Source organism: Pseudophryne corroboree, chromosome 6 (genome assembly GCF_028390025.1).
Source record: "Pseudophryne corroboree isolate aPseCor3 chromosome 6, aPseCor3.hap2, whole genome shotgun sequence".
NCBI lineage: Eukaryota > Metazoa > Chordata > Amphibia > Anura > Myobatrachidae > Pseudophryne > Pseudophryne corroboree.
The window spans coordinates 38983066-39010203 of NC_086449.1; the positions used below are offsets into that span (position 1 = coordinate 38983066).

Below are 27138 nucleotides of genomic sequence, written 5' to 3' on the forward strand. Positions count from 1 at the left end.
TTCCGGTAACTTACATCTTTAAAATTTTACATAAGTGCTAACACCAACAATTACTTTAATTTGTAAGACATTTAGAAGTAATTTGATTTTTTTGAACAATTTTTCCTTTCAGCTTACTTATTTTGCTAAGAATAATGACTTTACATTTAAGGAAAGACAAACAGTCATATTCTTTGGTTATGGAAGCAAAGATGTGGGCTTGTTTGCTTATCAATAACCAAATTCTTGATTCAGTTTTTACAGAAAGTATATTTATCGTCTAAAGCACCGCAATCAGTAAACAAACTATTGCTCATAAATGACCTCGTGGCGCAACGGTAGCGCGTCTGACTCCAGATCAGAAGGTTGCGTGTTCAAATCACGTCGGGGTCAATTACCATTTTGAAGATGAAATTTACCAAATGAAACACCATAAAAGAAACAAATTGCCAAGTCTGTCATCCACCTTCTGTAATGTGATATTTGCTCACAGGTATAACTATATCACCTGCACAGTTTCATAATAAATGCCCATTCTGCTCCTTTCTCATAATACTTATACAAAAAATACCCAGTTAATTGGACATCACCATATCTTGACATTGAAGCATACTCTGTACTCTTGGTTTCTTTATGATTAAGTTTTGTTTCATATTGCATCATTTCAATTCCGGTCACTTACAACTTCAAAATTTTACATAAGTGCTAACACCAACAATTACTTTATTTTGTAAGACATTTAGAAGTAATTTGATTTTTTTGATCAATTTTTCCTTTCAGCTTACTTATTTTGCTAAGAATAATGACTACATTTAAGGAAAGACAAACAGTCATATTCTTTGGTTATGGAAGCAAAGATGTGAGCTTGTTTGCTTATCAATAACCAAATTCTTGATTCAGTTTTTACAGAAAGTATATTTATCGTCTAAAGCACCGCAATCAGTAAACAAACCATTGCTCATAAATGACCTCGTGGCGCAATGGTAGCGCGTCTGAATCCAAATCAGAAGGTTGCGTGTTCAAATCACGTCGGGGTCAATTACCATTTTGAAGATGAAATTTACCAAATGAAACACCATAAAAGAAACAAATTGCCAAGTCTGTCATCCACCTACTGTAATGTGATATTTGCTCACAGGGATAACTATATCACCTGCACAGTTTCATAATAAATGCCCATTCTGCTCATTTCTCATAATACTTATACAAAAAATACCCAGTTAATTTGACATCACCATATCTTGACATTGAAGCATACTCTGTACTCTTGGTTTCTTTATGATTAAGTTTTGTTTCATATTGCATCATTTCAATTCCGGTAACTTACATCTTCAAAATTTTACATAAGTGTTAACACCAACAATTACTTTATTTTGTAAGACATTTAGAAGTAATTTGATTTTTTTGATCAATTTTTCCTTTCAGCTTACTTATTTTGCTAAGAATAATGACTTTACATTTAAGGAAAGACAAACAGTCATATTCTTTGGTTATGGAAGCAAAGATGTGGGCTTGTTTGCTTATCAATAACCAAATTCTTGATTCAGTTTTTACAGAAAGTATATTTATCGTCTAAAGCACCGCAATCAGTAAACAAACCATTGCTCATAAATGACCTCGTGGCGCAACGGTAGCGCGTCTGACTCCAGATCAGAAGGTTACGTGTACAAATCACGTCGGGGTCAATTACCATTTTGAAGATGAAATTTACCAAATGAAACACCATAAAAGAAACAAATTGCCAAGTCTGTCATCCACCTTCTGTAATGTGATATTTGCTCACAGGGATAACTATATCACCTGCACAGTTTCATAATAAATGCCCATTCTGCTCATTTCTCATAATACTTATACAAAAAATACCCAGTTAATTTGACATCACCATATCTTGACATTGAAGCATACTCTGTACTCTTGGTTTCTTTATGATTAAGTTTTGTTTCATATTGCATCATTTCAATTCCGGTAACTTACATCTTCAAAATTTTACATAAGTGCTAACACCAACAATTACTTTATTTTGTAAGTCATTTAGAAGTAATTTGATTTTTTTGATCAATTTTTCCTTTCAGCTTACTTATTTTGCTAAGAATAATGACTACATTTAAGGAAAGACAAACAGTCATATTCTTTGGTTATGGAAGCAAAGATGTGGGCTTGTTTGCTTATCAATAACCAAATTCTTGATTCAGTTTTTACAGAAAGTATATTTATCGTCTAAAGCACCGCAATCAGTAAACAAACCATTGCTCATAAATGACCTTGTTGCGCAACAGAAGTGCGTCTGATTCCAGATCATAAGGTTGCGTGTTCAAATCACGTTGGGGTCAATTACCATTTTGAAGATGAAATTTACCAAATGAAACACCATAAAAGAAACAAATTGCCAAGTCTGTCATCCACCTTCTGTAATGTGATATTTGCTCACAAGGATAACTATATCACCTGCACAGTTTCATAATAAATGCTCATTTCTCATACTACTTATACAAAAAATACCCAGTTAATTTGACATCTCCATATCTTGACATTGAAGCATACTCTGTACTCTTGGTTTCTTTATGATTAAGTTTTGTTTCATATTGCATCATTTCAATTCCGGTAACATACATCTTCAAAATTTTACATAAGTGTTAACACCAACAATTACTTTATTTTGTAAGACATTTAGAAGTAATTTGATTTTTTTGATCAATTTTTCCTTTCAGCTTACTTATTTTGCTAAGAATAATGACTTTACATTTAAGGAAAGACAAACAGTCATATTCTTTGGTTATGGAAGCAAAGATGTGGGCTTGTTTGCTTATCAATAACCAAATTCTTGATTCAGTTTTTACAGAAAGTATATTTATCGTCTAAAGCACCGCAATCAGTAAACAAACCATTGCTCATAAATGACCTTGTGGCGCAACAGTAGTGCGTCTGACTCCAGATCAGAAGGTTGCGTGTTCAAATCACGTCGGGGTCAATTACCATTTTGAAGATGAAATTTACCAAATGAAACACCATAAAAGAAACAAATTGCCAAGTCTGTCATCCACCTTCTGTAATGTGATATTTGCTCACATGGATAACTATATCACCTGCACAGTTTCATAATAAATGCCCATTCTGCTCATTTCTCATACTACTTATACAAAAAATACCCAGTTAATTTGACATCACCATATCTTGACATTGAAGCATACTCTGTACTCTTGGTTTCTTTATGATTAAGTTTTGTTTCATATTGCATCATTTCAATTCCGGTAACTTACATCTTCAAAATTTTACATAAGTGTTAACACCAACAATTACTTTATTTTGTAAGACATTTAGAAGTAATTTGATTTTTTTGATCAATTTTTCCTTTCAGCTTACTTATTTTGCTAAGAATAATGACTTTACATTTAAGGAAAGACAAACAGTCATATTCTTTGGTTATGGAAGCAAAGATGTGGGCTTGTTTGCTTATCAATAACCAAATTCTTGATTCAGTTTTTACAGAAAGTATATTTATCGTCTAAAGCACCGCAATCAGTAAACAAACCATTGCTCATAAATGACCTCGTGGCGCAACGGTAGCGCGTCTGACTCCAGATCAGAAGGTTACGTGTACAAATCACGTCGGGGTCAATTACCATTTTGAAGATGAAATTTACCAAATGAAACACCATAAAAGAAACAAATTGCCAAGTCTGTCATCCACCTTCTGTAATGTGATATTTGCTCACAGGGATAACTATATCACCTGCACAGTTTCATAATAAATGCCCATTCTGCTCATTTCTCATAATACTTATACAAAAAATACCCAGTTAATTTGACATCACCATATCTTGACATTGAAGCATACTCTGTACTCTTGGTTTCTTTATGATTAAGTTTTGTTTCATATTGCATCATTTCAATTCCGGTAACTTACATCTTCAAAATTTTACATAAGTGCTAACACCAACAATTACTTTATTTTGTAAGTCATTTAGAAGTAATTTGATTTTTTTGATAAATTTTTCCTTTCAGCTTACTTATTTTGCTAAGAATAATGACTACATTTAAGGAAAGACAAACAGTCATATTCTTTGGTTATGGAAGCAAAGATGTGGGCTTGTTTGCTTATCAATAACCAAATTCTTGATTCAGTTTTTACAGAAAGTATATTTATCGTCTAAAGCACCGCAATCAGTAAACAAACCATTGCTCATAAATGACCTTGTTGCGCAACAGAAGTGCGTCTGACTCCAGATCATAAGGTTGCGTGTTCAAATCACGTTGGGGTCAATTACCATTTTGAAGATGAAATTTACCAAATGAAACACCATAAAAGAAACAAATTGCCAAGTCTGTCATCCACCTTCTGTAATGTGATATTTGCTCACAAGGATAACTATATCACCTGCACAGTTTCATAATAAATGCTCATTTCTCATACTACTTATACAAAAAATACCCAGTTAATTTGACATCACAATATCTTGACATTGAAGCATACTCTGTACTCTTGGTTTCTTTATGATTAAGTTTTGTTTCATATTGCATCATTTCAATTCCGGTAACATACATCTTCAAAATTTTACATAAGTGTTAACACCAACAATTACTTTATTTTGTAAGACATTTAGAAGTAATTTGATTTTTTTGATCAATTTTTCCTTTCAGCTTACTTATTTTGCTAAGAATAATGACTTTACATTTAAGGAAAGACAAACAGTCATATTCTTTGGTTATGGAAGCAAAGATGTGGGCTTGTTTGCTTATCAATAACCAAATTCTTGATTCAGTTTTTACAGAAAGTATATTTATCGTCTAAAGCACCACAATCAGTAAACAAACCATTGCTCATAAATGACCTCGTGGCGCAACGGTAGCGCGTCTGACTCCAGATCAGAAGGTTGCGTGTACAAATCACGTTGGGGTCAATTACCATTTTGAAGATGAAATTTACCAAATGAAACACCATAAAAGAAACAAATTGCCAAGTCTGTCATCCACCTTCTGTAATGTGATATTTGCTCACATGGATAACTATATCACCTGCACAGTTTCATAATAAATGACCATTCTGCTCATTTCTCATAATACTTATACAAAAAATACACAGTTAATTTGACATCACCATATCTTGACATTGAAGCATACTCTGTACTCTTGGTTTCTTTATGATTAAGTTTTGTTTCATATTGCATCATTTCAATTCCGGTAACTTACATCTTCAAAATTTTACATAAGTGCTAACACCAACAATTACTTTATTTTGTAAGACATTTAGAAGTAATTTGATTTTTTTGATCAATTTTTCCTTTCAGCTTACTTATTTTGCTAAGAATAATAACTTTACATTTAAGGAAAGACAAACAGTCATATTCTTTGGTTATGGAAGCAAAGATGTTGGCTTGTTTGTTTATCAATAATCAAATTCTTGATTCAGTTTTAACAGAAAGTATATTTATCCTCTAAAGCACCGCAATCAGGAAACAAACCATTGCTCATAAATGACCTTGTGGCGCAACGGTAGCGCGTCTGACTCCAGAGCAGAAGGTTGCGTGTTCAAATCACGTCGGGGTCAATTACCATTTTGAAGATGAAATTTACCAAATGAAACACCATAAAAGAAACAAATTGCCAAGTCTGTCATCCACCTTCTGTAATGTGATATTTGCTCACAGGTATAACTATATCACCTGCACAGTTTCATAATAAATGCTCATTTCTCATAATACTTATACAAAAAATACCCAGTTAATTGGACATCACTATATCTTGACATTGAAGCATACTCTGTACTCTTGGTTTCTTTATGATTAAGTTTTGTTTCATATTGCATCATTTCAATTCCTGTCACTTACAACTTCAAAATTTTACATAAGTGCTAACACCAACAATTACTTTATTTTGTAAGACATTTAGAAGTAATTTGATTTTTTTGATCAATTTTTCCTTTCAGCTTACTTATTTTGCTAAGAATAATGACTACATTTAAGGAAAGACAAACAGTCATATTCTTTGGTTATGGAAGCAAAGATGTGGGCTTGTTTGCTTATCAATAACCAAATTCTTGATTCAGTTTTTACAGAAAGTATATTTATCATCTAAAGCACCGCAATCAGTAAACAAACCATTGCTCATAAATGACCTTGTGGCGCAACAGTAGCGCGTCTGACTCCAGATCAGAAGGTTGCGTGTTCAAATCACGTCGGGGTCAATTACCATTTAGAAAATGAAATTTACCAAATGAAACACCATAAAAGAAACAAAATGCCAAGTCCGTCATCCACCTTCTGTAATGTGATATTTGCTCACAGGGATAACTATATCACCTGCACAGTTTCATAATAAATGCCCATTCTGCTCATTTCTCATACTACTTATACAAAAAATACCCAGTTAATTTGACATCACCATATCTTGACATTGAAGCATACTCTGTACTCTTGGTTTCTTTATGATTAAGTTTTGTTTCATATTGCATCATTTCAATTCCGGTAACTTACATCTTCAAAATTTTACATAAGTGTTAACACCAACAATTACTTTATTTTGTAAGACATTTAGAAGTAATTTGATTTTTTTGATCAATTTTTCCTTTCAGCTTACTTATTTTGCTAAGAATAATGACTTTACATTTAAGGAAAGACAAACAGTCATATTCTTTGGTTATGGAAGCAAAGATGTGGGCTTGTTTGCTTATCAATAACCAAATTCTTGATTCAGTTTTTACAGAAAGTATATTTATCATCTAAAGCACCGCAATCAGTAAACAAACCATTGCTCATAAATGACCTCGTGGCGCAACGGTAGCACGTCTGACTCCAGATCAGAAGGTTGCGTGTTCAAATCACGTCGGGGTCAATTACCATTTTGAAGTTGAAATTTACCAAATGAAACACCATAAAAGAAACAAATTGCCAAGTCTGTCATCCACCTTCTGTAATGTGATATTTGCTCACAGGGATAACAATATCACCTGCACAGTTTCATAATAAATGCCCATTCTGCTCATTTCTCATAATACTTATACAAAAAATACCCAGTTAATTTGACATCACCATATCTTGACATTGAAGCATACTCTGTACTCTTGGTTTCTTTATGATTAAGTTTTGTTTCATATTGCATCATTTCAATTCCGGTAACTTACATCTTCAAAATTTTACATAAGTGCTAACACCAACATTACTTTATTTTGTAAGACATATAGAAGTAATTTGATTTTTTTGATCAATTTTTCCTTTCAGCTTACTTATTTTGCTAAGAATAATGACTTTACATTTAAGGAAAGACAAACAGTCATATTCTTTGGTTATGGAAGCAAAGATGTGGGCTTGTTTGCTTATCAATAACCAAATTCTTGATTCAGTTTTTACAGAAAGTATATTTATCGTCTAAAGCACTGCAATCAGTAAACAAACTATTGCTCATAAATGACCTCGTGGCGCAACGGTAGCGCGTCTGACTCCAGATCAGAAGGTTGCGTGTTCAAATCACGTCGGGGTCAATTACCATTTTGAAGATGAAATTTACCAAATGAAACACCATAAAAGAAACAAATTGCCAAGTCTGTCATCCACCTTCTGTAATGTGATATTTGCTCACAGGTATAAATATATCACCTGCACAGTTTCATAATAAATGCCCATTCTGCTCATTTCTCATAATACTTATACAAAAAATACCCAGTTAATTGGACATCACCATATCTTGACATTGAAGCATACTCTGTACTCTTGGTTTCTTTATGATTAAGTTTTGTTTCATATTGCATCATTTCAATTCCGGTCACTTACAACTTCAAAATTTTACATAAGTGCTAACACCAACAATTACTTTATTTTGTAGGGCATTTAGAAGTAATTTGATTTTTTTGATCAATTTTTCCTTTCAGCTTACTTATTTTGCTAAGAATAATGACTACATTTAAGGAAAGACAAACAGTCATATTCTTTGGTTATGGAAGCAAAGATGTGGGCTTGTTTGCTTATCAATAACCAAATTCTTGATTCAGTTTTTACAGAAAGTATATTTATCGTCTAAAGCACCGCAATCAGTAAACAAACCATTGCTCATAAATGACCTCGTGGCGCAACGGTAGCGCGTCTGACTCCAGATCAGAAGGTTGTGTGTTCAAATTACGTCGGGGTCAATTACCATTTTGAAGATGAAATTTACCAAATGAAACACCATAAAAGAAACAAATTGCCAAGTCTGTCATCCACCTTCTGTAATGTGATATTTGCTCACAGGGATAACTATATCACCTGCACAGTTTCATAATAAATGCCCATTCTGCTCATTTCTCATAATACTTATACAAAAAATACCCAGTTAATTTGACATCACCATATCTTGACATTGAAGCATACTCTGTACTCTTGGTATCTTTATGATTAAGTTTTGTTTCATATTGCATCATTTCAATTCCGGTAACTTACATCTTCAAAATTTTACATAAGTGCTAACACCAACAATTACTTTATTTTGTAAGACATTTAGAAGTAATTTGATTTTTTTGATCAATTTTTCCTTTCAGCTTACTTATTTTGCTAAGAATAATGACTACATTTAAGGAAAGACAAACAGTCATATTCTTTGGTTATGGAAGCAAAGATGTTGGCTTGTTTGTTTATCAATAATCAAATTCTTGATTCAGTTTTTACAGAAAGTATATTTATCGTCTAAAGCACCGCAATCAGTAAACAAACCATTGCTCATAAATGACCTCGTGGCGCAACGGTAGCGCGTCTGACTCCAGATCAGAAGGTTGCGTGTTCAAATCATGTCGGGGTCAATTACCATTTTGAAGATGAAATTTACCAAATGAAACACCATAAAAGAAACAAATTGCCAAGTCTGTCATCCACCTTCTGTAATGTGATATTTGCTCACAGGTATAACTATATCACCTGCACAGTTTCATAATAAATGCCCATTCTGCTCATTTCTCATAATACTTATACAAAAAATACCCAGTTAATTGGACATCACCATATCTTGACATTGAAGCATACTCTGTACTCTTGGTTTCTTTATGATTAAGTTTTGTTTCATATTGCATCATTTCAATTCCGGTCACTTACAACTTCAAAATTTTACATAAGTGCTAACACCAACAATTACTTTATTTTGTAAGACATTTAGAAGTAATTTGATTTTTTTGATCAATTTTTCCTTTCAGCTTACTTATTTTGCTAAGAATAATGACTACATTTAAGGAAAGACAAACAGTCATATTCTTTGGTTATGGAAGCAAAGATGTGGGCTTGTTTGCTTATCAATAACCAAATTCTTGATTCAGTTTTTACAGAAAGTATATTTATCGTCTAAAGCACCGCAATCAGTAAACAAACCATTGCTCATAAATGACCTCGTGGCGCAACGGTAGCGCGTCTGACTCCAGATCAGAAGGTTGCGTGTTCAAATTATGTCGGGGTCAATTACCATTTTGAAGATGAAATTTACCAAATGAAACACCATAAAAGAAACAAATTGCCAAGTCTGTCATCCACCTTCTGTAATGTGATATTTGCTCACAGGGATAACTATATCACCTGCACAGTTTCATAATAAATGCCCATTCTGCTCATTTCTCATAATACTTATACAAAAAATACCCAGTTAATTTGACATCACCATATCTTGACATTGAAGCATACTCTGTACTCTTGGTATCTTTATGATTAAGTTTTGTTTCATATTGCATCATTTCAATTCCGGTAACTTACATCTTCAAAATTTTACATAAGTGCTAACACCAACAATTACTTTATTTTGTAAGACATTTAGAAGTAATTTGATTTTTTTGATCAATTTTTCCTTTCAGCTTACTTATTTTGCTAAGAATAATGACTTTACATTTAAGGAAAGACAAACAGTCATATTCTTTGGTTATGGAAGCAAAGATGTGGGCTTGTTTGCTTATCAATAACCAAATTCTTGATTCAGTTTTTACAGAAAGTATATTTATCGTCTAAAGCACCGCAATCAGTAAACAATCCATTGCTCAAAAATGACCTCATGGCGCAATGGTAGCGCGTCTGACTCCAGATCAGAAGGTTGCGTGTTCAAATCACGTCGGGGTCAATTACCATTTTGAAGATGAAATTTACCAAATGAAACACCATAAAAGAAACAAATTGCCAAGTCTGTCATCCACCTTCTGTAATGTGATATTTGCTCACAGGTATAACTATATCACCCTCACAGTTTCATAATAAATGCCCATTCTGCTCATTTCTCATATTACTTATACAAAAAATACCCAGTTAATTGGACATCACCATATCTTGACATTGAAGCATACTCTGTACTCTTGGTTTCTTTATGATTAAGTTTTGTTTCATATTGCATCATTTCAATTCCGGTCACTTACAACTTCAAAATTTTACATAAGTGCTAACACCAACAATTACTTTATTTTGTAAGACATTTAGAAGTAATTTGATTTTTTTGATCAATTTTTCCTTTCAGCTTACTTATTTTGCTAAGAATAATGACTACATTTAAGGAAAAGATAAACAGTCATATTCTTTGGTTATGGAAGCAAAGATTTGGGCTTGTTTGCTTATCAATAACCAAATTCTTGATTCAGTTTTTACAGAAAGTATATTTATCGTCTAAAGCACCGCAATCAGTAAACAAACCATTGCTCATAAATGACCTCGTGGCGCAACGGTAGCGCGTCTGACTCCAGATCAGAAGGTTGCGTGTTCAAATCACGTCGGGGTTAATTACCATTTTGAAGATGAAATTTACCAAATGAAACACCATAAAAGAAACAAATTGCCAAGTCTGTCATCCACCTTCTGTAATGTGATATTTGCTCACAGGGATAACTATATCACCTGCACAGTTTCATAATAAATGCTCATTTCTCATATTACTTATACAAAAAATACCCAGTTAATTGGACATCACCATATCTTGACATTGAAGCATACTCTGTACTCTTGGTTTCTTTATGATTAAGTTTTGTTTCATATTGCATCATTTCAATTCCGGTCACTTACAACTTCAAAATTTTACATAAGTGCTAACACCAACAATTACTTTATTTTGTAAGACATTTAGAAGTAATTTGATTTTTTTGATCAATTTTTCCTTTCAGCTTACTTATTTTGCTAAGAATAATGACTACATTTAAGGAAAGACAAACAGTCATATTCTTTGGTTATGGAAGCAAAGATGTGGGCTTGTTTGCTTATCAATAACCAAATTCTTGATTCAGTTTTTACAGAAAGTATATTTATTGTCTAAAGCACCGCAATCAGTAAACAAACCATTGCTCATAAATGACCTCGTGGCGCAACGGTAGTGCGTCTGACTCCAGATCGGAAGGTTGCGTGTTCAAATCACGTCGGGGTCAATTACCATTTTGAAGATGAAATTTACCAAATGAAACACCATAAAAGAAACAAATTGCCAAGTCTGTCATCCACTTTCTGTAATGTGATATTTGCTCACAGGGATAACTATATCACCTGCACAGTTTCATAATAAATGCCCATTCTGCTCATTTCTCATATTACTTATACAAAAAATACCCAGTTAATTGGTCATCACCATATCTTGACATTGAAGCATACTCTGTACTCTTGGTTTCTTTATGATTAAGTTTTGTTTCATATTGCATCATTTCAATTCCGGTCACTTACAACTTCAAAATTTTACATAAGTGCTAACACCAACAATTACTTTATTTTGTAAGACATTTAGAAGTAATTTGATTTTTTTGATCAATTTTTCCTTTCAGCTTACTTATTTTGCTAAGAATAATGACTACATTTAAGGAAAGACAAACAGTCATATTCTTTGGTTATGGAAGCAAAGATGTGGGCTTGTTTGCTTATCAATAACCAAATTCTTGATTCAGTTTTTACAGAAAGTATATTTATCGTGTAAAGCACCGCAATCAGTAAACAATCCATTGCTCAAAAATGACCTCGTGGCGCAACGGTAGCGCGTCTGACTCCAGATCAGAAGGTTGCGTGTTCAAATCACGTCGGGGTCAATTACCATTTTGAAGATGAAATTTACCAAATGAAACACCATAAAAGAAACAAATTGCCAAGTCTGTCATCCACCTTCTGTAATGTGATATTTGCTCACAGGTATAACTATATCACCCTCACAGTTTCATAATAAATGCCCATTCTGCTCATTTCTCATATTACTTATACAAAAAATACCCAGTTAATTGGACATCACCATATCTTGACATTGAAGCATACTCTGTACTCTTGGTTTCTTTATGATTAAGTTTTGTTTCATATTGCATCATTTCAATTCCGGTCACTTACAACTTCAAAATTTTACATAAGTGCTAACACCAACAATTACTTTATTTTGTAAGACATTTAGAAGTAATTTGATTTTTTTGATCAATTTTTCCTTTCAGCTTACTTATTTTGCTAAGAATAATGACTACATTTAAGGAAAAGATAAACAGTCATATTCTTTGGTTATGGAAGCAAAGATTTGGGCTTGTTTGCTTATCAATAACCAAATTCTTGATTCAGTTTTTACAGAAAGTATATTTATCGTCTAAAGCACCGCAATCAATAAACAAACCATTGCTCATAAATGACCTCGTGGTGCAACGGTAGCGCGTCTGACTCCAGATCAGAAGGTTGCGTGTCCAAATCACGTCGGGGTCAATTACCATTTTGAAGATGAAATTTACCAAATGAAACACCATAAAAGAAACAAATTGCTAAGTCTGTCATCCACCTTCTGTAATGTGATATTTGCTCACAGGGATAACTATATCACCTGCACAGTTTCATAATAAATGCCCATTCTGCTCATTTCTCATATTACTTATACAAAAAATACCCAGTTAATTGGACATCAGCATATCTTGACATTGAAGCATACTCTGTACTCTTGGTTTCTTTATGATTAAGTTTTGTTTCATATTGCATCATTTCAATTCCGGTCACTTACAACTTCAAAATTTTACATAAGTGCTAACACCAACAATTACTTTATTTTGTAAGACATTTAGAAGTAATTTGATTTTTTGAACAATTTTTCCTTTCAGCTTACTTATTTTGCTAAGAATAATGACTACATTTAAGGAAAGACAAACAGTCATATTCTTTGGTTATGGAAGCAAAGATGTGGGATTGTTTGCTTATCAATAACCAAATTCTTGATTCAGTTTTTACAGAAAGTATATTTATCGTCTAAAGCACCGCAATCAGTAAACAAACCATTGCTCATAAATGACCTCATGGCGCAACGGTAGCGCGTCTGACTTCAGATCAGAAGGTTGCGTGTTCAAATCACGTCGGAGTCAGTTACCATTTTGAAGATGAAATTTACCAAATGAAACACCATAAAAGAAACAAATTGCCAAGTCTGTCATCCACCTTCTGTAATGTGATATTTGCTCACAGGGATAACTATATCACCTGCACAGTTTCATAATAAATGCCCATTCTGCTCATTTTTCATGTTACTTATACAAAAAATACCCAGTTAATTGGACATCACCATATCTTGACATTGAAGCATACTCTGTACTCTTGGTTTCTTTATGATTAAGTTTTGTTTCATATTGCATCATTTCAATTCCGGTCACTTCCAACTTCAAAATTTTACATAAGTGCTTACACCAACAATTACTTTATTTTGTAAGACATTTAGAAGTAATTTGATTTTTTTGATCAATTTTTCCTTTCAGCTTACTTATTTTGCTAAGAATAATGACTACATTTAAGGAAAGACAAACAGTCATATTCTTTGGTTATGGAAGCAAAGATGTGGGCTTGTTTGCTTATCAATAACCAAATTCTTGATTCAGTTTTTACAGAAAGTATATTTATCGTCTAAAGTACCGCAATCAGTAAACAAACCATTGCTCATAAATGACCTCGTGGCGCAACGGTAGCGCATCTGACTCCAGATCAGAAGGTTGCGTGTTCAAATCACATCGGGGTCAATTACCATTTTGAAGATGAAATTTACCAAATGAAACACCATAAAAGAAACAAATTGCCAAGTCTTTCATCCACCTTCTGTAATGTGATATTTGCTCACAGTTATAACTATATCACCTGCACAGTTTCATAATAAATGCCCATTCTGCTCATTTCTCATATTACTTATACAAAAAATACCCAGTTAATTGGACATCACCATATCTTGACATTGAAGCATACTCTGTACTCTTGGTTTCTTTATGATTAAGTTTTGTTTCATATTGCATCATTTCAATTCCGGTCACTTACAACTTCAAAATTTTACATAAGTGCTAACCCCAACAATTACTTTATTTTGTAAAACATTTAGAAGTAATTTGATTTTTTTGATAAATTTTTCCTTTCAGCTTACTTATTTTGCTAAGAATAATGACTACATTTAAGGAAAAGACAAACAGTCATATTCTTTGATTATGGAAGCAAAGATGTGGGCTTGTTTGCTTATCAATAACCAAATTCTTGATTCAGTTTTTACAGAAAGTATATTTATCGTCTAAAGCACCGCAATCAGTAAACAAACCATTGCTCATAAATGACCTTGTGGCGCAACGGTAGCGCGTCTGATTCCAGATCAGAAGGTTGCGTGTTCAAATCACGTCGGGGTCAATTACCATTTTGAAGATGAAATTTACCAAATGAAACACCATAAAAGAAACAAATTGCCAAGTCTGTCATCCACCTTCTGTAATGTGATATTTGCTCACAGGGATAACTATATCACCTGCACAGTTTCATAATAAATGCTCATTTCTCATAATACTTATACAAAAAATACCCAGTTAATTTGACATCACCATTTCTTGACATTGAAGCATACTCTGTACTCTTGGTTTCTTTATGATTAAGTTTTGCTTCATATTGCAACATTTCAATTCCGGTAACTTACATCTTCAAAATTTTACATAAGTGCTAACACCAACAATTACTTTAATTTTGTAAGACATTTAGAAGTAATTTGATTAATTTTTCCTTTCAGCTTACTTATTTTGCTAAGAATAATGGCTTTACATTTAAGGAAAGACAAACAGTCATATTCTTTGGTTATGGAAGCAAAGATGTGGGCTTGTTTGCTTATCAATAACCAAATTCTTGATTCAGTTTTTACAGAAAGTATATTTATCGTCTAAAGCACCGCAATCAGTAAACAAACCATTGCTCATAAATGACCTTGTGGTGCAACGGTAGCGCGTCTGACTCCAGATCAGAAGGTTGCGTGTTCAAGTCACGTCGGGGTCAATTACCATTTTGAAGATGAAACACCATAAAAGAAACAAATTGCCAAGTCTGTCATCCACCTTCTGTAATGTGATATTTGCTCACAGTTATAACTATATCACCTGCACAGTTTCATAATAAATGCCCATTCTGCTCATTTCTCATATTACTTATACAAAAAATACCCAGTTAATTGGACATCACCATATCTTGACATTGAAGCATACTCTGTACTCTTGGTTTCTTTATGATTAAGTTTTGTTTCATATTGCATCATTTCAATTCCGGTCACTTACAACTTCAAAATTTTACATAAGTGCTAACACCAACAATTACTTTATTTTGTAAGACATTTAGAAGTAATTTGATTAATTTTTCCTTTCAGCTTACTTATTTTGCTAAGAATAATGACTTTACATTTAAGGAAAGACAAACAGTCATATTCTTTGGTTATGGAAGCAAAGATGTGGGCTTGTTTGCTTATCAATAACCAAATTCTTGATTCAGTTTTTACAGAAAGTATATTTATCGTCTAAAGCACCGCAGTCAGTAAACAAACTATTGCTCATACATGACCTCGTGGCGCAACGGTAGCGCGTCTGACTCCAGATCAGAAGGTTGCGTGTTCAAATCACGTCGGGGTCAATTACTATTTTGAAGATGAAACACCATAAAAGAAACAAATTGCCAAGTTTGTCATCCACCTTCTGTAATGTGATATTTGCTCACAGGGATAACTATATCACCTGCACAGTTTCATAATAAATGCCCATTCTGCTCATTTCTCATATTACTTATACAAAAAATACCCAGTTAATTGGACATCACCATATCTTGACATTGAAGCATACTCTGTACTCTTGGTTTCTTTATGATTAAGTTTTGTTTCATATTGCATCATTTCAATTCCGGTAACTTACATCTTCAAAATTTTACATAAGTGCTAACACCAACAATTACTTTATTTTGTAAGACATTTAGAAGTAATTTGATTTTTTAGATCAATTTTTCCTTTCAGCTTACTTATTTTGCTAAGAATAATGACTTTACATTTAAGGAAAGACAAACAGTCATATTCTTTGGTTATGGAAGCAAAGATGTGGGCTTGTTTGCTTATCAATAACCAAATTCTTGATTCAGTTTTTACAGAAAATATATTTATCGTCTAAAGCACCGCAATCAGTAAACAAACCATTGCTCATAAATGACCTCATGGTGCAGCGGTAGCGCGTCTGACTCCAGATCAGAAGGTTGCGTGTTCAAATCACGTCGGGGTCAATTACCATTTTGAAGATGAAATTTACCAAATGAAACACCATAAAAGAAACAAATTGCCAAGTCTGTCATCCACCTTCTGTAATGTGATATTTGCTCACAGGGATAACTATATCACCTGCACAGTTTCATAATAAATGCCCATTCTGCTCATTTCTCATAATACTTATACAAAAAATACCCAGTTAATTTGACATCATCATATCTTGACATTGAAGCATACTCTGTACTCTTGGTTTCTTTATGATTAAGTTTTGTTTCATATTGCATCATTTCAATTCCGGTTACTTACATCTTCAAAATTTTACATAAGTGCTAACACCAACAATTACTTTATTTTGTAAGACATTTAGAAGTAATTTGATTTTTTTGATCAATTTTTCCTTTCAGCTTACTTATTTTGCTAAGAATAATGACTACATTTAAGGAAAGACAAACAGTCATATTCTTTGGTTATGGAAGCAAAGATGTGGGCTTGTTTGCTTATCAATAACCAAATTCTTGATTCAGTTTTTACAGAAAGTATATTTATCGTCTAAAGCACCGCAATCAGTAAACAAACCATTGCTCATAAATGACCCCGTGGCGCAACGGTAGCGCGTCTGACTCCAGATCAGAAGGTTGCGTGTTCAAATCACGTCGGGGTCAATTACCATTTTGAAGATGAAATTTACCAAATGAAACACCATAAAAGAAACAAATTGCCAAGTCTGTCATCCACCTTCTGTAATGTGATATTTGCTCACAGGGATAACTATATCACCTGCACAGTTTCATAATAAATGCTCATTTCTCATAATACTTATACAAAAAATACCCAGTTAATTTGACATCACCATTTCTTGACATTGAAGCATACTCTGTACTCTTGGTTTCTTTATGATTAAGTTTTGCTTCATATTGCATCATTTCAATTCCGGTAACTTACATCTTCAAAATTTTACATAAGTGCTAACACCAACAATTACTTTAATTTTGTAAGACATTTAGAAGTAATTTGATTAATTTTTCCTTTCAGCTTACTTATTTTGCTAAGAATAATGGCTTTACATTTAAGGAAAGACAAACAGTCATATTCTTTGGTTATGGAAGCAAAGATGTGGGCTTGTTTGCTTATCAATAACCAAATTCTTGATTCAGTTTTTACAGAAAGTATATTTATCGTCTAAAGCACCGCAATCAGTAAACAAACCATTGCTCATAAATGACCTTGTGGTGCAACGGTAGCGCGTCTGACTCCAGATCAGAAGGTTGCGTGTTCAAGTCACGTCGGGGTCAATTACCATTTTGAAGATGAAACACCATAAAAGAAACAAATTGCCAAGTCTGTCATCCACCTTCTGTAATGTGATATTTGCTCACAGTTATAACTATATCACCTGCACAGTTTCATAATAAATGCCCATTCTGCTCATTTCTCATATTACTTATACAAAAAATACCCAGTTAATTGGACATCACCATATCTTGACATTGAAGCATACTCTGTACTCTTGGTTTCTTTATGATTAAGTTTTGTTTCATATTGCATCATTTCAATTCCGGTCACTTACAACTTCAAAATTTTACATAAGTGCTAACACCAACAATTACTTTATTTTGTAAGACATTTAGAAGTAATTTGATTAATTTTTCCTTTCAGCTTACTTATTTTGCTAAGTATAATGACTTTACATTTAAGGAAAGACAAACAGTCATATTCTTTGGTTATGGAAGCAAAGATGTGGGCTTGTTTGCTTATCAATAACCAAATTCTTGATTCAGTTTTTACAGAAAGTATATTTATCGTCTAAAGCACCGCAGTCAGTAAACAAACTATTGCTCATACATGACCTCGTGGCGCAACGGTAGCGCGTCTGACTCCAGATCAGAAGGTTGCGTGTTCAAATCACGTCGGGGTCAATTACTATTTTGAAGATGAAACACCATAAAAGAAACAAATTGCCAAGTCTGTCATCCACCTTCTGTAATGTGATATTTGCTCACAGGGATAACTATATCACCTGCACAGTTTCATAATAAATGCCCATTCTGCTCATTTCTCATATTACTTATACAAAAAATACCCAGTTAATTGGACATCACCATATCTTGACATTGAAGCATACTCTGTACTCTTGGTTTCTTTATGATTAAGTTTTGTTTCATATTGCATCATTTCAATTCCGGTAACTTACATCTTCAAAATTTTACATAAGTGCTAACACCAACAATTACTTTATTTTGTAAGACATTTAGAAGTAATTTGATTTTTTAGATCAATTTTTCCTTTCAGCTTACTTATTTTGCTAAGAATAATGACTACATTTAAGGAAAGACAAACAGTCATATTCTTTGGTTATGGAAGCAAAGATGTGGGCTTGTTTGCTTATCAATAACCAAATTCTTGATTCAGTTTTTACAGAAAGTATATTTATCGTCTAAAGTACCGCAATCAGTAAACAAACCATTGCTCATAAATGACCTCGTGGCGCAACGGTAGCGCGTCTGACTCCAGATCAGAAGGTTGCATGTTCAAATCACGTCGGGGTCACTTACCATTTTGAAGATGAAATTTACCAAATGAAACACCATAAAAGAAACAAATTGCCAAGTCTGTCATCCACCTTCTGTAATGTGATATTTGCTCACAGTTATAACTATATCACCTGCACAGTTTCATAATAAATGCCCATTCTGCTCATTTCTCATATTACTTATACAAAAAATACCCAGTTAATTGGACATCACCATATCTTGACATTGAAGCATACTCTGTACTCTTGGTTTCTTTATGATTAAGTTTTGTTTCATATTGCATCATTTCAATTCCGGTCACTTACAACTTCAAAATTTTACATAAGTGCTAACACCAACAATTACTTTATTTTGTAAGACATTTAGAAGTAATTTGATTTTTTTGATAAATTTTTCCTTTCAGCTTACTTATTTTGCTAAGAATAATGACTACATTTAAGGAAAAGACAAACAGTCATATTCTTTGATTATGGAAGCAAAGATGTGGGCTTGTTTGCTTATCAATAACCAAATTCTTGATTCAGTTTTTACAGAAAGTATATTTATCGTCTAAAGCACTGCAATCAGTAAACAAACCATTGCTCATAAATGACCTTGTGGCGCAACGGTAGCGCGTCTGACTCCAGATCAGAAGGTTGCGTGTTCAAATCACGTTGGGGTCAATTACTATTTTGAAGATGAAATTTACCAAATGAAACACCATAAAAGAAACAAATTGCCAAGTCTGTCATCCACCTTCTGTAATGTGATATTTGCTCACAGGGATAACTATATCACCTGCACAGTTTCATAATAAATGCTCATTTCTCATAATACTTATACAAAAAATACCCAGTTAATTTGACATCACCATTTCTTGACATTGAAGCATACTCTGTACTCTTGGTTTCTTTATGATTAAGTTTTGTTTCATATTGCATCATTTCAATTCCGGTAACTTACATCTTCAAAATTTTACATAAGTGCTAACACCAACAATTACTTTATTTTGTAAGACATTTAGAAGTAATTTGATTAATTTTTCCTTTCAGCTTACTTATTTTGCTAAGAATAATGGCTTTACATTTAAGGAAAGACAAACAGTCATATTCTTTGGTTATGGAAGCAAAGATGTGGGCTTGTTTGCTTATCAATAACCAAATTCTTGATTCAGTTTTTACAGAAAGTATATTTATCGTCTAAAGCACCGCAGTCAGTAAACAAACCATTGCGCATAAATGACCTCGTGGCGCAACGGTAGCGCGTCTGACTCCAGATCAGAAGGTTGCGTGTTCAAATCACGTCGGGGTCAATTACTATTTTGAAGATGAAATTTACCAAATGAAACACCATAAAAGAAACAAATTGCCAAGTCTGTCATCCACCTTCTGTAATGTGATATTTGCTCACAGGGATAACTATATCACCTGCACAGTTTCATAATAAATGCCCATTCTGCTCATTTCTCATATTACTTATACAAAAAATACAGAGTTAATTGGACATCACCATATCTTGACATTGAAGCATACTCTGTACTCTTGGTTTCTTTATGATTAAGTTTTGTTTCATATTGCATCATTTCAATTCCGGTCACTTACAACTTCAAAATTTTACATAAGTGCTTACACCAACAATTACTTTATTTTGTAAGACATTTAGAAGTAATTTAATTTTTTTGATCAATTTTTCCTTTCAGCTTACTTATTTTGCTAAGACTAATGACTACATTTAAGGAAAGACAAACAGTCATATTCTTTGGTTATGGAAGCAAAGATGTGGGCTTGTTTGCTTATCAATAACCAAATTCTTGATTCAGTTTTTACAGAAAGTATATTTATCGTCTAAAGCACCGCAATCAGTAAACAAAACATTGCTCATAAATGACCTCGTGGGGCAACGGTAGCGCGTCTGACTCCAGATCAGAAGGTTGCGTGTTCAAATCACGTCGGGGTCAATTACCATTTTGAAGATGAAATTTACCAAATGAAACACCATAAAAGAAACAAATTGCCAAGTCTGTCATCCACCTTCTGTAATGTGATATTTGCTCACAGGGATAACTATATCACCTGCACAGTTTCATAATAAATGCCCATTCTGCTCATTTCTCATATTGCTTATACAAAAAATACCCACTTAATTGGACATCACCATATCTTGACATTGAAGCATACTCTGTACTCTTGATTTCTTTATGATTAAGTTTTGTTTCATATTGCATCATTTCAATTCCGGTCACTTACAACTTCAAAATTTTACATAAGTGCTTACACCAACAATTACTTTATTTTGTAAGACATTTAGAAGTAATTTGATTTTTTTGATCAATTTTTCCTTTCAGCTTACTTATTTTGCTAAGAATAATGACTACATTTAAGGAAAGACAAACAGTCATATTCTTTGGTTATGGAAGCAAAGATGTGGGCTTGTTTGCTTATCAATAACCAAATTCTTGATTCAGTTTTTACAGAAAGTATATTTATTGTCTAAAGCACCGCAATCAGTAAACAAACCATTGCTCATAAATGACCTTGTGGCGCAACGGTAGCGCGTCTGACTCCAGATCAGAAGGTTGCATGTTCAAATCACGTCGGGGTCAATTACCATTTTGAAGATGAAATTTACCAAATGAAACACCATAAAAGAAACAAATTGCCAAGTCTGTCATCCACCTTCTGTAATGTGATATTTGCTCACAGTTATAACTATATCACCTGCACAGTTTCATAATAAATGCCCATTCTGCTCATTTCTCATATTACTTATACAAAAAATACCCAGTTAATTGGACATCACCATATCTTGACATTGAAGCATACTCTGTACTCTTGGTTTCTTTATGATTAAGTTTTGTTTCATATTGCATCATTTCAATTCCGGTAACTTACATCTTCAAAATTTTACATAAGTGCTAACACCACCAATTACTTTATTTTGTAAGACATTTAGAAGTAATTTGATTTTTTTGATCAATTTTTCCTTTCAGCTTACTTATTTTGCTAAGAATAATGACTTTACATTTAAGGAAAGACAAACAGTCATATTCTTTGGTTATGGAAGCAAAGATGTGGGCTTGTTTGCTTATCAATAACCAAATTCTTTATTCAGTTTTTACAGAAAGTATATTTATCGTCTAAAGCACCGCAATCAGTAAACAAACCATTGCTCATAAATGACCTCGTGGCGCAACGGTAGCGCGTCTGACTCCAGATCAGAAGGTTGCGTGTTCAAATCACGTCGGGGGTCAATTACCATTTTGAAGATGAAATTTACCAAATGAAACACCATAAAAGAAACAAATTGCCAAGTCTGTCATCCACCTTCTGTAATGTGATATTTGCTCACAGGTATAACTATATCACCTGCACAGTTTCATAATAAATGCCCATTCTGCTCATTTCTCATATTACTTATACAAAAAATACCCAGTTAATTGGACATCACCATATCTTGACATTGAAGCATACTCTGTACTCTTGGTTTCTTTATGATTAAGTTTTGTTTCATATTGCATCATTTCAATTCCGGTCACTTACAACTTCAAAATTTTACATAAGTGCTAACACCAACAATTACTTTATTTTGTAAGACATTTAGAAGTAATTTGATTTTTTTGATCAATTTTACCTTTCAGCTTACTTATTTTGCTAAAAATAATGACTTTACATTTAAGGAAAGACAAACAGTCATATTCTTTGGTTATGGAAGCAAAGATGTGGGCTTGTTTGCTTATCAATAACCAAATTCTTGATTCAGTTTTTACAGAAAGTATATTTATCGTCTAAAGCACCACAATCAGTAAACAAACCATTGCTCATAAATGACCTCGTGGCGCAACGGTAGCGCGTCTGACTCCAGATCAGAAGGTTGCGTGTTCAAATCACGTCGGGGTCAATTACCATTTTGAAGATGAAATTTACCAAATGAAACACCATAAAAGAAACAAATTGCCAAGTCTGTCATCCACCTTCTGTAATGTGATATTTGCTCACAGGGATAACTATATCACCTGCACAGTTTCATAATAAATGCCCATTCTGCTCATTTCTCATAATACTTATACAAAAAATACCCAGTTAATTTGACATCACCATATCTTGACATTGAAGCATACTCTGTACTCTTGGTTTCTTTATGATTAAGTTTTGTTTCATATTGCATCATTTCAATTCCGGTAACTTACATCTTCAAAATTTTACATAAGTGCTAACACCAACAATTACTTTATTTTGTAAGACATTTAGAAGTAATTTGATTTTTTTGATCAATTTTTCCTTTCAGCTTACTTATTTTGCTAAGAATAATGACTACATTTAAGGAAAGACAAACAGTCATATTCTTTGGTTATGGAAGCAAAGATGTGGGCTTGTTTGCTTATCAATAACCAAATTCTTGATTCAGTTTTTACAGAAAGTATATTTATCGTCTAAAGCACCGCAATCAGTAAACAATCCAATGCTCAAAAATGACTTCGTGGCGCAACGGTAGCGCGTCTGACTCCAGATCAGAAGGTTGCGTGTTCAAATCACGTCGTGGTCAATTACCATTTTGAAGATGAAATTTACCAAATGAAACACCATAAAAGAAACAAATTGCCAAGTCTGTCATCCACCTTCTGTAATGTGATATTTGCTCACAGGTATAACTATATCACCTGCACAGTTTCATAATAAATGCCCATTCTGCTCATTTCTCATATTACTTATACAAAAAATACCCAGTTAATTGGACATCACCATATCTTGACATTGAAGCATACTCTGTACTCTTGGTTTCTTTATGATTAAGTTTTGTTTCATATTGCATCATTTCAATTCCGGTCACTTACAACTTCAAAATTTTACATAAGTGCTAACACCAACAATTACTTTATTTTGTAAGACATTTAGAAGTAATTTGATTTTATGATCAATTTTTCCTTTCAGCTTACTTATTTTGCTAAGAATAATGACTACATTTAAGGAAAGACAAACAGTCATATTCTTTGGTTATGGAAGCAAAGATGTGGGCTTGTTTGCTTATCAATAACCAAATTCTTGATTCAGTTTTTACTGAAAATATATTTATCGTCTAAAGCACTGCAATCAGTAAACAAACCATTGCTCATAAATGACCTCGTGGCGCAACGGTAGCGCGTCTGACTCCAGATCAGAATGTTGCGTGTTCAAATCACGTCGGGGTCAATTACCATTTTGAAGATGAAATTTACCAAATGAAACACCATAAAAGAAACAAATTGCCAAGTCTGTCATCCACCTTCTGTAATGTGATATTTGCTCACAGGTATAACTATATCACCTGCACAGTTTCATAATAAATGCTCATTTCTCATATTACTTATACAAAAAATACCCAGTTAATTGGACATCACCATATCTTGACATTGAAGCATACTCTGTACTCTTGGTTTCTTTATGATTAAGTTTTGTTTCATATTGCATCATTTCAATTCCGGTAACTTACAACTTCAAAATTTTACATAAGTGCTAACACCAACAATTACTTTATTTTGTAAGACATTTAGAAGTAATTTGATTTTTTTTATAAATTTTTCCTTTCAGATTACTTATTTTGCTAAGAATAATGACTACATTTAAGGAAAAGACAAACAGTCATATTCTTTGATTATAGAAGCAAAGATGTGGGCTTGTTTGCTTATCAATAACCAAATTCTTGATTCAGTTTTTACAGAAAGTATATTTATCGTCTAAAGCACCGCAATCAGTAAACAAACCATTGCTCATAAATGACCTTGTGGCGCAACGGTAGCGCGTCTGACTCCAGATCAGAAGGTTGCGTGTTCAAATCATGTCGGGGTCAATTACCATTTTGAAGATGAAATTTACCAAATGAAACACCATAAAAGAAACAAATTGCCAAGTCTGTCATCCACCTTCTGTAATGTGATATTTGCTCACAGGGATAACTATATCACCTGCACAGTTTCATAATAAATGCCCATTCTGCTCATTTCTCATAATACTTATACAAAAAATACCCAGTTAATTTGACATCACCATATCTTGACATTGAAGCATACTCTGTACTCTTGGTTTCTTTATGATTAAGTTTTGTTTCATATTGCATCATTTCAATTCCGGTAACTTACATCTTCAAAATTTTACATAAGTGCTAACACCAACAATTACTTTATTTTGTAAGACATTTAGAAGTAATTTGATTTTTTTAGATCAATTTTTCCTTTCAGCTTACTTATTTTGCTAAGAATAATGACTTTACATTTAAGGAAAGACAAACAGTCATATTCTTTGGTTATGGAAGCAAAGATGTGGGCTTGTTTGCTTATCAATAACCAAATTCTTGATTCAGTTTTTACAGAAAGTATATTTATCGTCTAAAGCACCGCAATCAGTAAACAAACCATTGCTCATAAATGACCTCGTGGCGCAACGGTAGCGCTTCTGACTCCAGATCAGAAGGTTGCGTGTTCAAATCACGTCGGGGGTCTATTACCATTTTGAAGATGAAATTTACCAAATGAAACACCATAAAAGAAACAAATTGCCAAGTCTGTCATCCACCTTCTGTAATGTGATATTTGCTCACAGGTATAACTATATCACCTGCACAGTTTCATAATAAATGCCCATTCTGCTCATTTCTCATAATACTTATACAAAAAATACCCAGTTAATTTGACATCACCATATCTTGACACTGAAGCATACTCTGTACTCTTGGTTTCTTTATGATTAAGTTTTGTTTCATATTGCATCATTTCAATTCCGGTAACTTACATCTTCAAAATTTTACATAAGTGTTAACACCAACAATTACTTTATTTTGTAAGACATTTAGAAGTAATTTGATTTTTTTGATCAATTTTTCCTTTCAGCTTACTTATTTTGCTAAGAATAATGACTTTACTTTTAAGGAAAGACAAACAGTCATATTCTTTGGTTATGGAAGCAAATATGTGGGCTTGTTTGCTTATCAATAACCAAATTCTTGATTCAGTTTTTACAGAAAGTATATTTATCGTCTAAAGCACCGCAATCAGTAAACAAACCATTGCTCATAAATGACCTCGTGGCGCAACGGTAGCGCGTCTGACTCCAGATCAGAAGGTTGCGTGTTCAAATCACGTCGGGGTCAATTACCATTTTGAAGATGAAATTTACCAAATGAAACACCATAAAAGAAACAAATTGCCAAGTCTGTCATCCACCTTCTGTAATGTGATATTTGCTCACAGGTATAACTATATCACCTGCACAGTTTCATAATAAATGCCCATTCTGCTCATTTCTCATATTACTTATACAAAAAATACCCAGTTAATTGGGCATCACCATATCTTGACATTGAAGCATACTCTGTACTCTTGGTTTCTTTATGATTAAGTTTTGTTTCATATTGCATCATTTCAATTCCGGTCACTTACAACTTCAAAATTTTACATAAGTGCTAACACCAACAATTACTTTATTTTGTAAGACATTTAGAAGTAATTTGATTTTTTTGATACATTTTTCCTTTCAGCTTACTTATTTTGCTAAGAATAATGACTACATTTAAGGAAAAGACAAACAGTCATATTCTTTGATTATGGAAGCAAAGATGTGGGCTTGTTTGCTTAACAATAACCAAATTCTTGATTCAGTTTTTACAGAAAGTATATTTATCGTCTAAAGCACCGCAATCAGTAAACAAACCATTGCTAATAAATGACCTCGTGGCGCAACGGTAGCGCGTCTGACTCCAGATCAGAAGGTTGCGTGTTCAAATCACGTCGGGGTCAATTACCATTTTGAAGATGAAATTTACCAAATGAAACACCATAAAAGAAACAAATTGCCAAGTCTGTCATCCACCTTCTGTAATGTGATATTTGCTCACAGGGATAACTATATCACCTGCACAGTTTCATAATAAATGCCCATTCTGCTCATTTCTCATATTGCTTATACAAAAAATACCCAGTTAATTGGACATCACCATATCTTGACATTGAAGCATACTCTGTACTCTTGATTTCTTTATGATTAAGTTTTGTTTCATATTGCATCATTTCAATTCCGGTCACTTACAACTTCAAAATTTTACATAAGTGCTTACACCAACAATTACTTTATTTTGTAAGACATTTAGAAGTAATTTGATTTTTTTGATCAATTTTTCCTTTCAGCTTATTTATTTTGCTAAGAATAATGACTACATTTAAGGAAAGACAAACAGTCATATTCTTTGG

The 27138-nt window shown here is 33.1% G+C and overlaps 39 non-coding genes across 39 annotated transcripts; all 39 read left to right on the forward strand.

Moving 5' to 3' along the window:
* Nucleotides 1-300: 300 nt before the first annotated feature.
* TRNAW-CCA (transfer RNA tryptophan (anticodon CCA)) lies at nt 301-372 on the forward strand. Its single transcript has one exon. It is a non-coding gene; the product is annotated as a tRNA-Trp (tRNA).
* A 573-nt stretch (nt 373-945) lies between these two features.
* TRNAW-CCA (transfer RNA tryptophan (anticodon CCA)) lies at nt 946-1017 on the forward strand. The gene has a single exon. It is a non-coding gene; the product is annotated as a tRNA-Trp (tRNA).
* A 575-nt stretch (nt 1018-1592) lies between these two features.
* Nucleotides 1593-1664, forward strand: TRNAW-CCA (transfer RNA tryptophan (anticodon CCA)). The gene has a single exon. It is a non-coding gene; the product is annotated as a tRNA-Trp (tRNA).
* A 1211-nt stretch (nt 1665-2875) lies between these two features.
* Nucleotides 2876-2947, forward strand: TRNAW-CCA (transfer RNA tryptophan (anticodon CCA)). The gene has a single exon. It is a non-coding gene; the product is annotated as a tRNA-Trp (tRNA).
* A 575-nt stretch (nt 2948-3522) lies between these two features.
* TRNAW-CCA (transfer RNA tryptophan (anticodon CCA)) lies at nt 3523-3594 on the forward strand. The gene has a single exon. It is a non-coding gene; the product is annotated as a tRNA-Trp (tRNA).
* Nucleotides 3595-4805: 1211 nt separating this feature from the next.
* Nucleotides 4806-4877, forward strand: TRNAW-CCA (transfer RNA tryptophan (anticodon CCA)). The gene has a single exon. It is a non-coding gene; the product is annotated as a tRNA-Trp (tRNA).
* A 575-nt stretch (nt 4878-5452) lies between these two features.
* On the forward strand, nt 5453-5524 carry TRNAW-CCA (transfer RNA tryptophan (anticodon CCA)). Its single transcript has one exon. It is a non-coding gene; the product is annotated as a tRNA-Trp (tRNA).
* Nucleotides 5525-6088: 564 nt separating this feature from the next.
* TRNAW-CCA (transfer RNA tryptophan (anticodon CCA)) lies at nt 6089-6160 on the forward strand. Its single transcript has one exon. It is a non-coding gene; the product is annotated as a tRNA-Trp (tRNA).
* Nucleotides 6161-6735: 575 nt separating this feature from the next.
* TRNAW-CCA (transfer RNA tryptophan (anticodon CCA)) lies at nt 6736-6807 on the forward strand. Its single transcript has one exon. It is a non-coding gene; the product is annotated as a tRNA-Trp (tRNA).
* A 574-nt stretch (nt 6808-7381) lies between these two features.
* Nucleotides 7382-7453, forward strand: TRNAW-CCA (transfer RNA tryptophan (anticodon CCA)). Its single transcript has one exon. It is a non-coding gene; the product is annotated as a tRNA-Trp (tRNA).
* Nucleotides 7454-8026: 573 nt separating this feature from the next.
* On the forward strand, nt 8027-8098 carry TRNAW-CCA (transfer RNA tryptophan (anticodon CCA)). The gene has a single exon. It is a non-coding gene; the product is annotated as a tRNA-Trp (tRNA).
* Nucleotides 8099-8671: 573 nt separating this feature from the next.
* On the forward strand, nt 8672-8743 carry TRNAW-CCA (transfer RNA tryptophan (anticodon CCA)). The gene has a single exon. It is a non-coding gene; the product is annotated as a tRNA-Trp (tRNA).
* A 573-nt stretch (nt 8744-9316) lies between these two features.
* On the forward strand, nt 9317-9388 carry TRNAW-CCA (transfer RNA tryptophan (anticodon CCA)). The gene has a single exon. It is a non-coding gene; the product is annotated as a tRNA-Trp (tRNA).
* A 575-nt stretch (nt 9389-9963) lies between these two features.
* TRNAW-CCA (transfer RNA tryptophan (anticodon CCA)) lies at nt 9964-10035 on the forward strand. Its single transcript has one exon. It is a non-coding gene; the product is annotated as a tRNA-Trp (tRNA).
* A 574-nt stretch (nt 10036-10609) lies between these two features.
* TRNAW-CCA (transfer RNA tryptophan (anticodon CCA)) lies at nt 10610-10681 on the forward strand. The gene has a single exon. It is a non-coding gene; the product is annotated as a tRNA-Trp (tRNA).
* Nucleotides 10682-11245: 564 nt separating this feature from the next.
* On the forward strand, nt 11246-11317 carry TRNAW-CCA (transfer RNA tryptophan (anticodon CCA)). Its single transcript has one exon. It is a non-coding gene; the product is annotated as a tRNA-Trp (tRNA).
* A 573-nt stretch (nt 11318-11890) lies between these two features.
* TRNAW-CCA (transfer RNA tryptophan (anticodon CCA)) lies at nt 11891-11962 on the forward strand. Its single transcript has one exon. It is a non-coding gene; the product is annotated as a tRNA-Trp (tRNA).
* Nucleotides 11963-12536: 574 nt separating this feature from the next.
* Nucleotides 12537-12608, forward strand: TRNAW-CCA (transfer RNA tryptophan (anticodon CCA)). Its single transcript has one exon. It is a non-coding gene; the product is annotated as a tRNA-Trp (tRNA).
* Nucleotides 12609-13825: 1217 nt separating this feature from the next.
* Nucleotides 13826-13897, forward strand: TRNAW-CCA (transfer RNA tryptophan (anticodon CCA)). The gene has a single exon. It is a non-coding gene; the product is annotated as a tRNA-Trp (tRNA).
* Nucleotides 13898-14471: 574 nt separating this feature from the next.
* TRNAW-CCA (transfer RNA tryptophan (anticodon CCA)) lies at nt 14472-14543 on the forward strand. Its single transcript has one exon. It is a non-coding gene; the product is annotated as a tRNA-Trp (tRNA).
* Nucleotides 14544-15101: 558 nt separating this feature from the next.
* Nucleotides 15102-15173, forward strand: TRNAW-CCA (transfer RNA tryptophan (anticodon CCA)). The gene has a single exon. It is a non-coding gene; the product is annotated as a tRNA-Trp (tRNA).
* A 552-nt stretch (nt 15174-15725) lies between these two features.
* On the forward strand, nt 15726-15797 carry TRNAW-CCA (transfer RNA tryptophan (anticodon CCA)). The gene has a single exon. It is a non-coding gene; the product is annotated as a tRNA-Trp (tRNA).
* A 561-nt stretch (nt 15798-16358) lies between these two features.
* Nucleotides 16359-16430, forward strand: TRNAW-CCA (transfer RNA tryptophan (anticodon CCA)). Its single transcript has one exon. It is a non-coding gene; the product is annotated as a tRNA-Trp (tRNA).
* Nucleotides 16431-17003: 573 nt separating this feature from the next.
* Nucleotides 17004-17075, forward strand: TRNAW-CCA (transfer RNA tryptophan (anticodon CCA)). The gene has a single exon. It is a non-coding gene; the product is annotated as a tRNA-Trp (tRNA).
* A 558-nt stretch (nt 17076-17633) lies between these two features.
* Nucleotides 17634-17705, forward strand: TRNAW-CCA (transfer RNA tryptophan (anticodon CCA)). The gene has a single exon. It is a non-coding gene; the product is annotated as a tRNA-Trp (tRNA).
* Nucleotides 17706-18257: 552 nt separating this feature from the next.
* Nucleotides 18258-18329, forward strand: TRNAW-CCA (transfer RNA tryptophan (anticodon CCA)). Its single transcript has one exon. It is a non-coding gene; the product is annotated as a tRNA-Trp (tRNA).
* Nucleotides 18330-18888: 559 nt separating this feature from the next.
* TRNAW-CCA (transfer RNA tryptophan (anticodon CCA)) lies at nt 18889-18960 on the forward strand. The gene has a single exon. It is a non-coding gene; the product is annotated as a tRNA-Trp (tRNA).
* Nucleotides 18961-19534: 574 nt separating this feature from the next.
* TRNAW-CCA (transfer RNA tryptophan (anticodon CCA)) lies at nt 19535-19606 on the forward strand. Its single transcript has one exon. It is a non-coding gene; the product is annotated as a tRNA-Trp (tRNA).
* Nucleotides 19607-20163: 557 nt separating this feature from the next.
* Nucleotides 20164-20235, forward strand: TRNAW-CCA (transfer RNA tryptophan (anticodon CCA)). Its single transcript has one exon. It is a non-coding gene; the product is annotated as a tRNA-Trp (tRNA).
* A 573-nt stretch (nt 20236-20808) lies between these two features.
* On the forward strand, nt 20809-20880 carry TRNAW-CCA (transfer RNA tryptophan (anticodon CCA)). The gene has a single exon. It is a non-coding gene; the product is annotated as a tRNA-Trp (tRNA).
* Nucleotides 20881-21453: 573 nt separating this feature from the next.
* On the forward strand, nt 21454-21525 carry TRNAW-CCA (transfer RNA tryptophan (anticodon CCA)). Its single transcript has one exon. It is a non-coding gene; the product is annotated as a tRNA-Trp (tRNA).
* Nucleotides 21526-22100: 575 nt separating this feature from the next.
* TRNAW-CCA (transfer RNA tryptophan (anticodon CCA)) lies at nt 22101-22173 on the forward strand. Its single transcript has one exon. It is a non-coding gene; the product is annotated as a tRNA-Trp (tRNA).
* Nucleotides 22174-22748: 575 nt separating this feature from the next.
* Nucleotides 22749-22820, forward strand: TRNAW-CCA (transfer RNA tryptophan (anticodon CCA)). The gene has a single exon. It is a non-coding gene; the product is annotated as a tRNA-Trp (tRNA).
* Nucleotides 22821-23393: 573 nt separating this feature from the next.
* TRNAW-CCA (transfer RNA tryptophan (anticodon CCA)) lies at nt 23394-23465 on the forward strand. Its single transcript has one exon. It is a non-coding gene; the product is annotated as a tRNA-Trp (tRNA).
* Nucleotides 23466-24037: 572 nt separating this feature from the next.
* On the forward strand, nt 24038-24109 carry TRNAW-CCA (transfer RNA tryptophan (anticodon CCA)). The gene has a single exon. It is a non-coding gene; the product is annotated as a tRNA-Trp (tRNA).
* Nucleotides 24110-24674: 565 nt separating this feature from the next.
* TRNAW-CCA (transfer RNA tryptophan (anticodon CCA)) lies at nt 24675-24746 on the forward strand. The gene has a single exon. It is a non-coding gene; the product is annotated as a tRNA-Trp (tRNA).
* Nucleotides 24747-25322: 576 nt separating this feature from the next.
* TRNAW-CCA (transfer RNA tryptophan (anticodon CCA)) lies at nt 25323-25395 on the forward strand. The gene has a single exon. It is a non-coding gene; the product is annotated as a tRNA-Trp (tRNA).
* A 575-nt stretch (nt 25396-25970) lies between these two features.
* On the forward strand, nt 25971-26042 carry TRNAW-CCA (transfer RNA tryptophan (anticodon CCA)). The gene has a single exon. It is a non-coding gene; the product is annotated as a tRNA-Trp (tRNA).
* Nucleotides 26043-26616: 574 nt separating this feature from the next.
* On the forward strand, nt 26617-26688 carry TRNAW-CCA (transfer RNA tryptophan (anticodon CCA)). The gene has a single exon. It is a non-coding gene; the product is annotated as a tRNA-Trp (tRNA).
* The last annotated feature ends 450 nt before the right edge of the window (nt 26689-27138 follow it).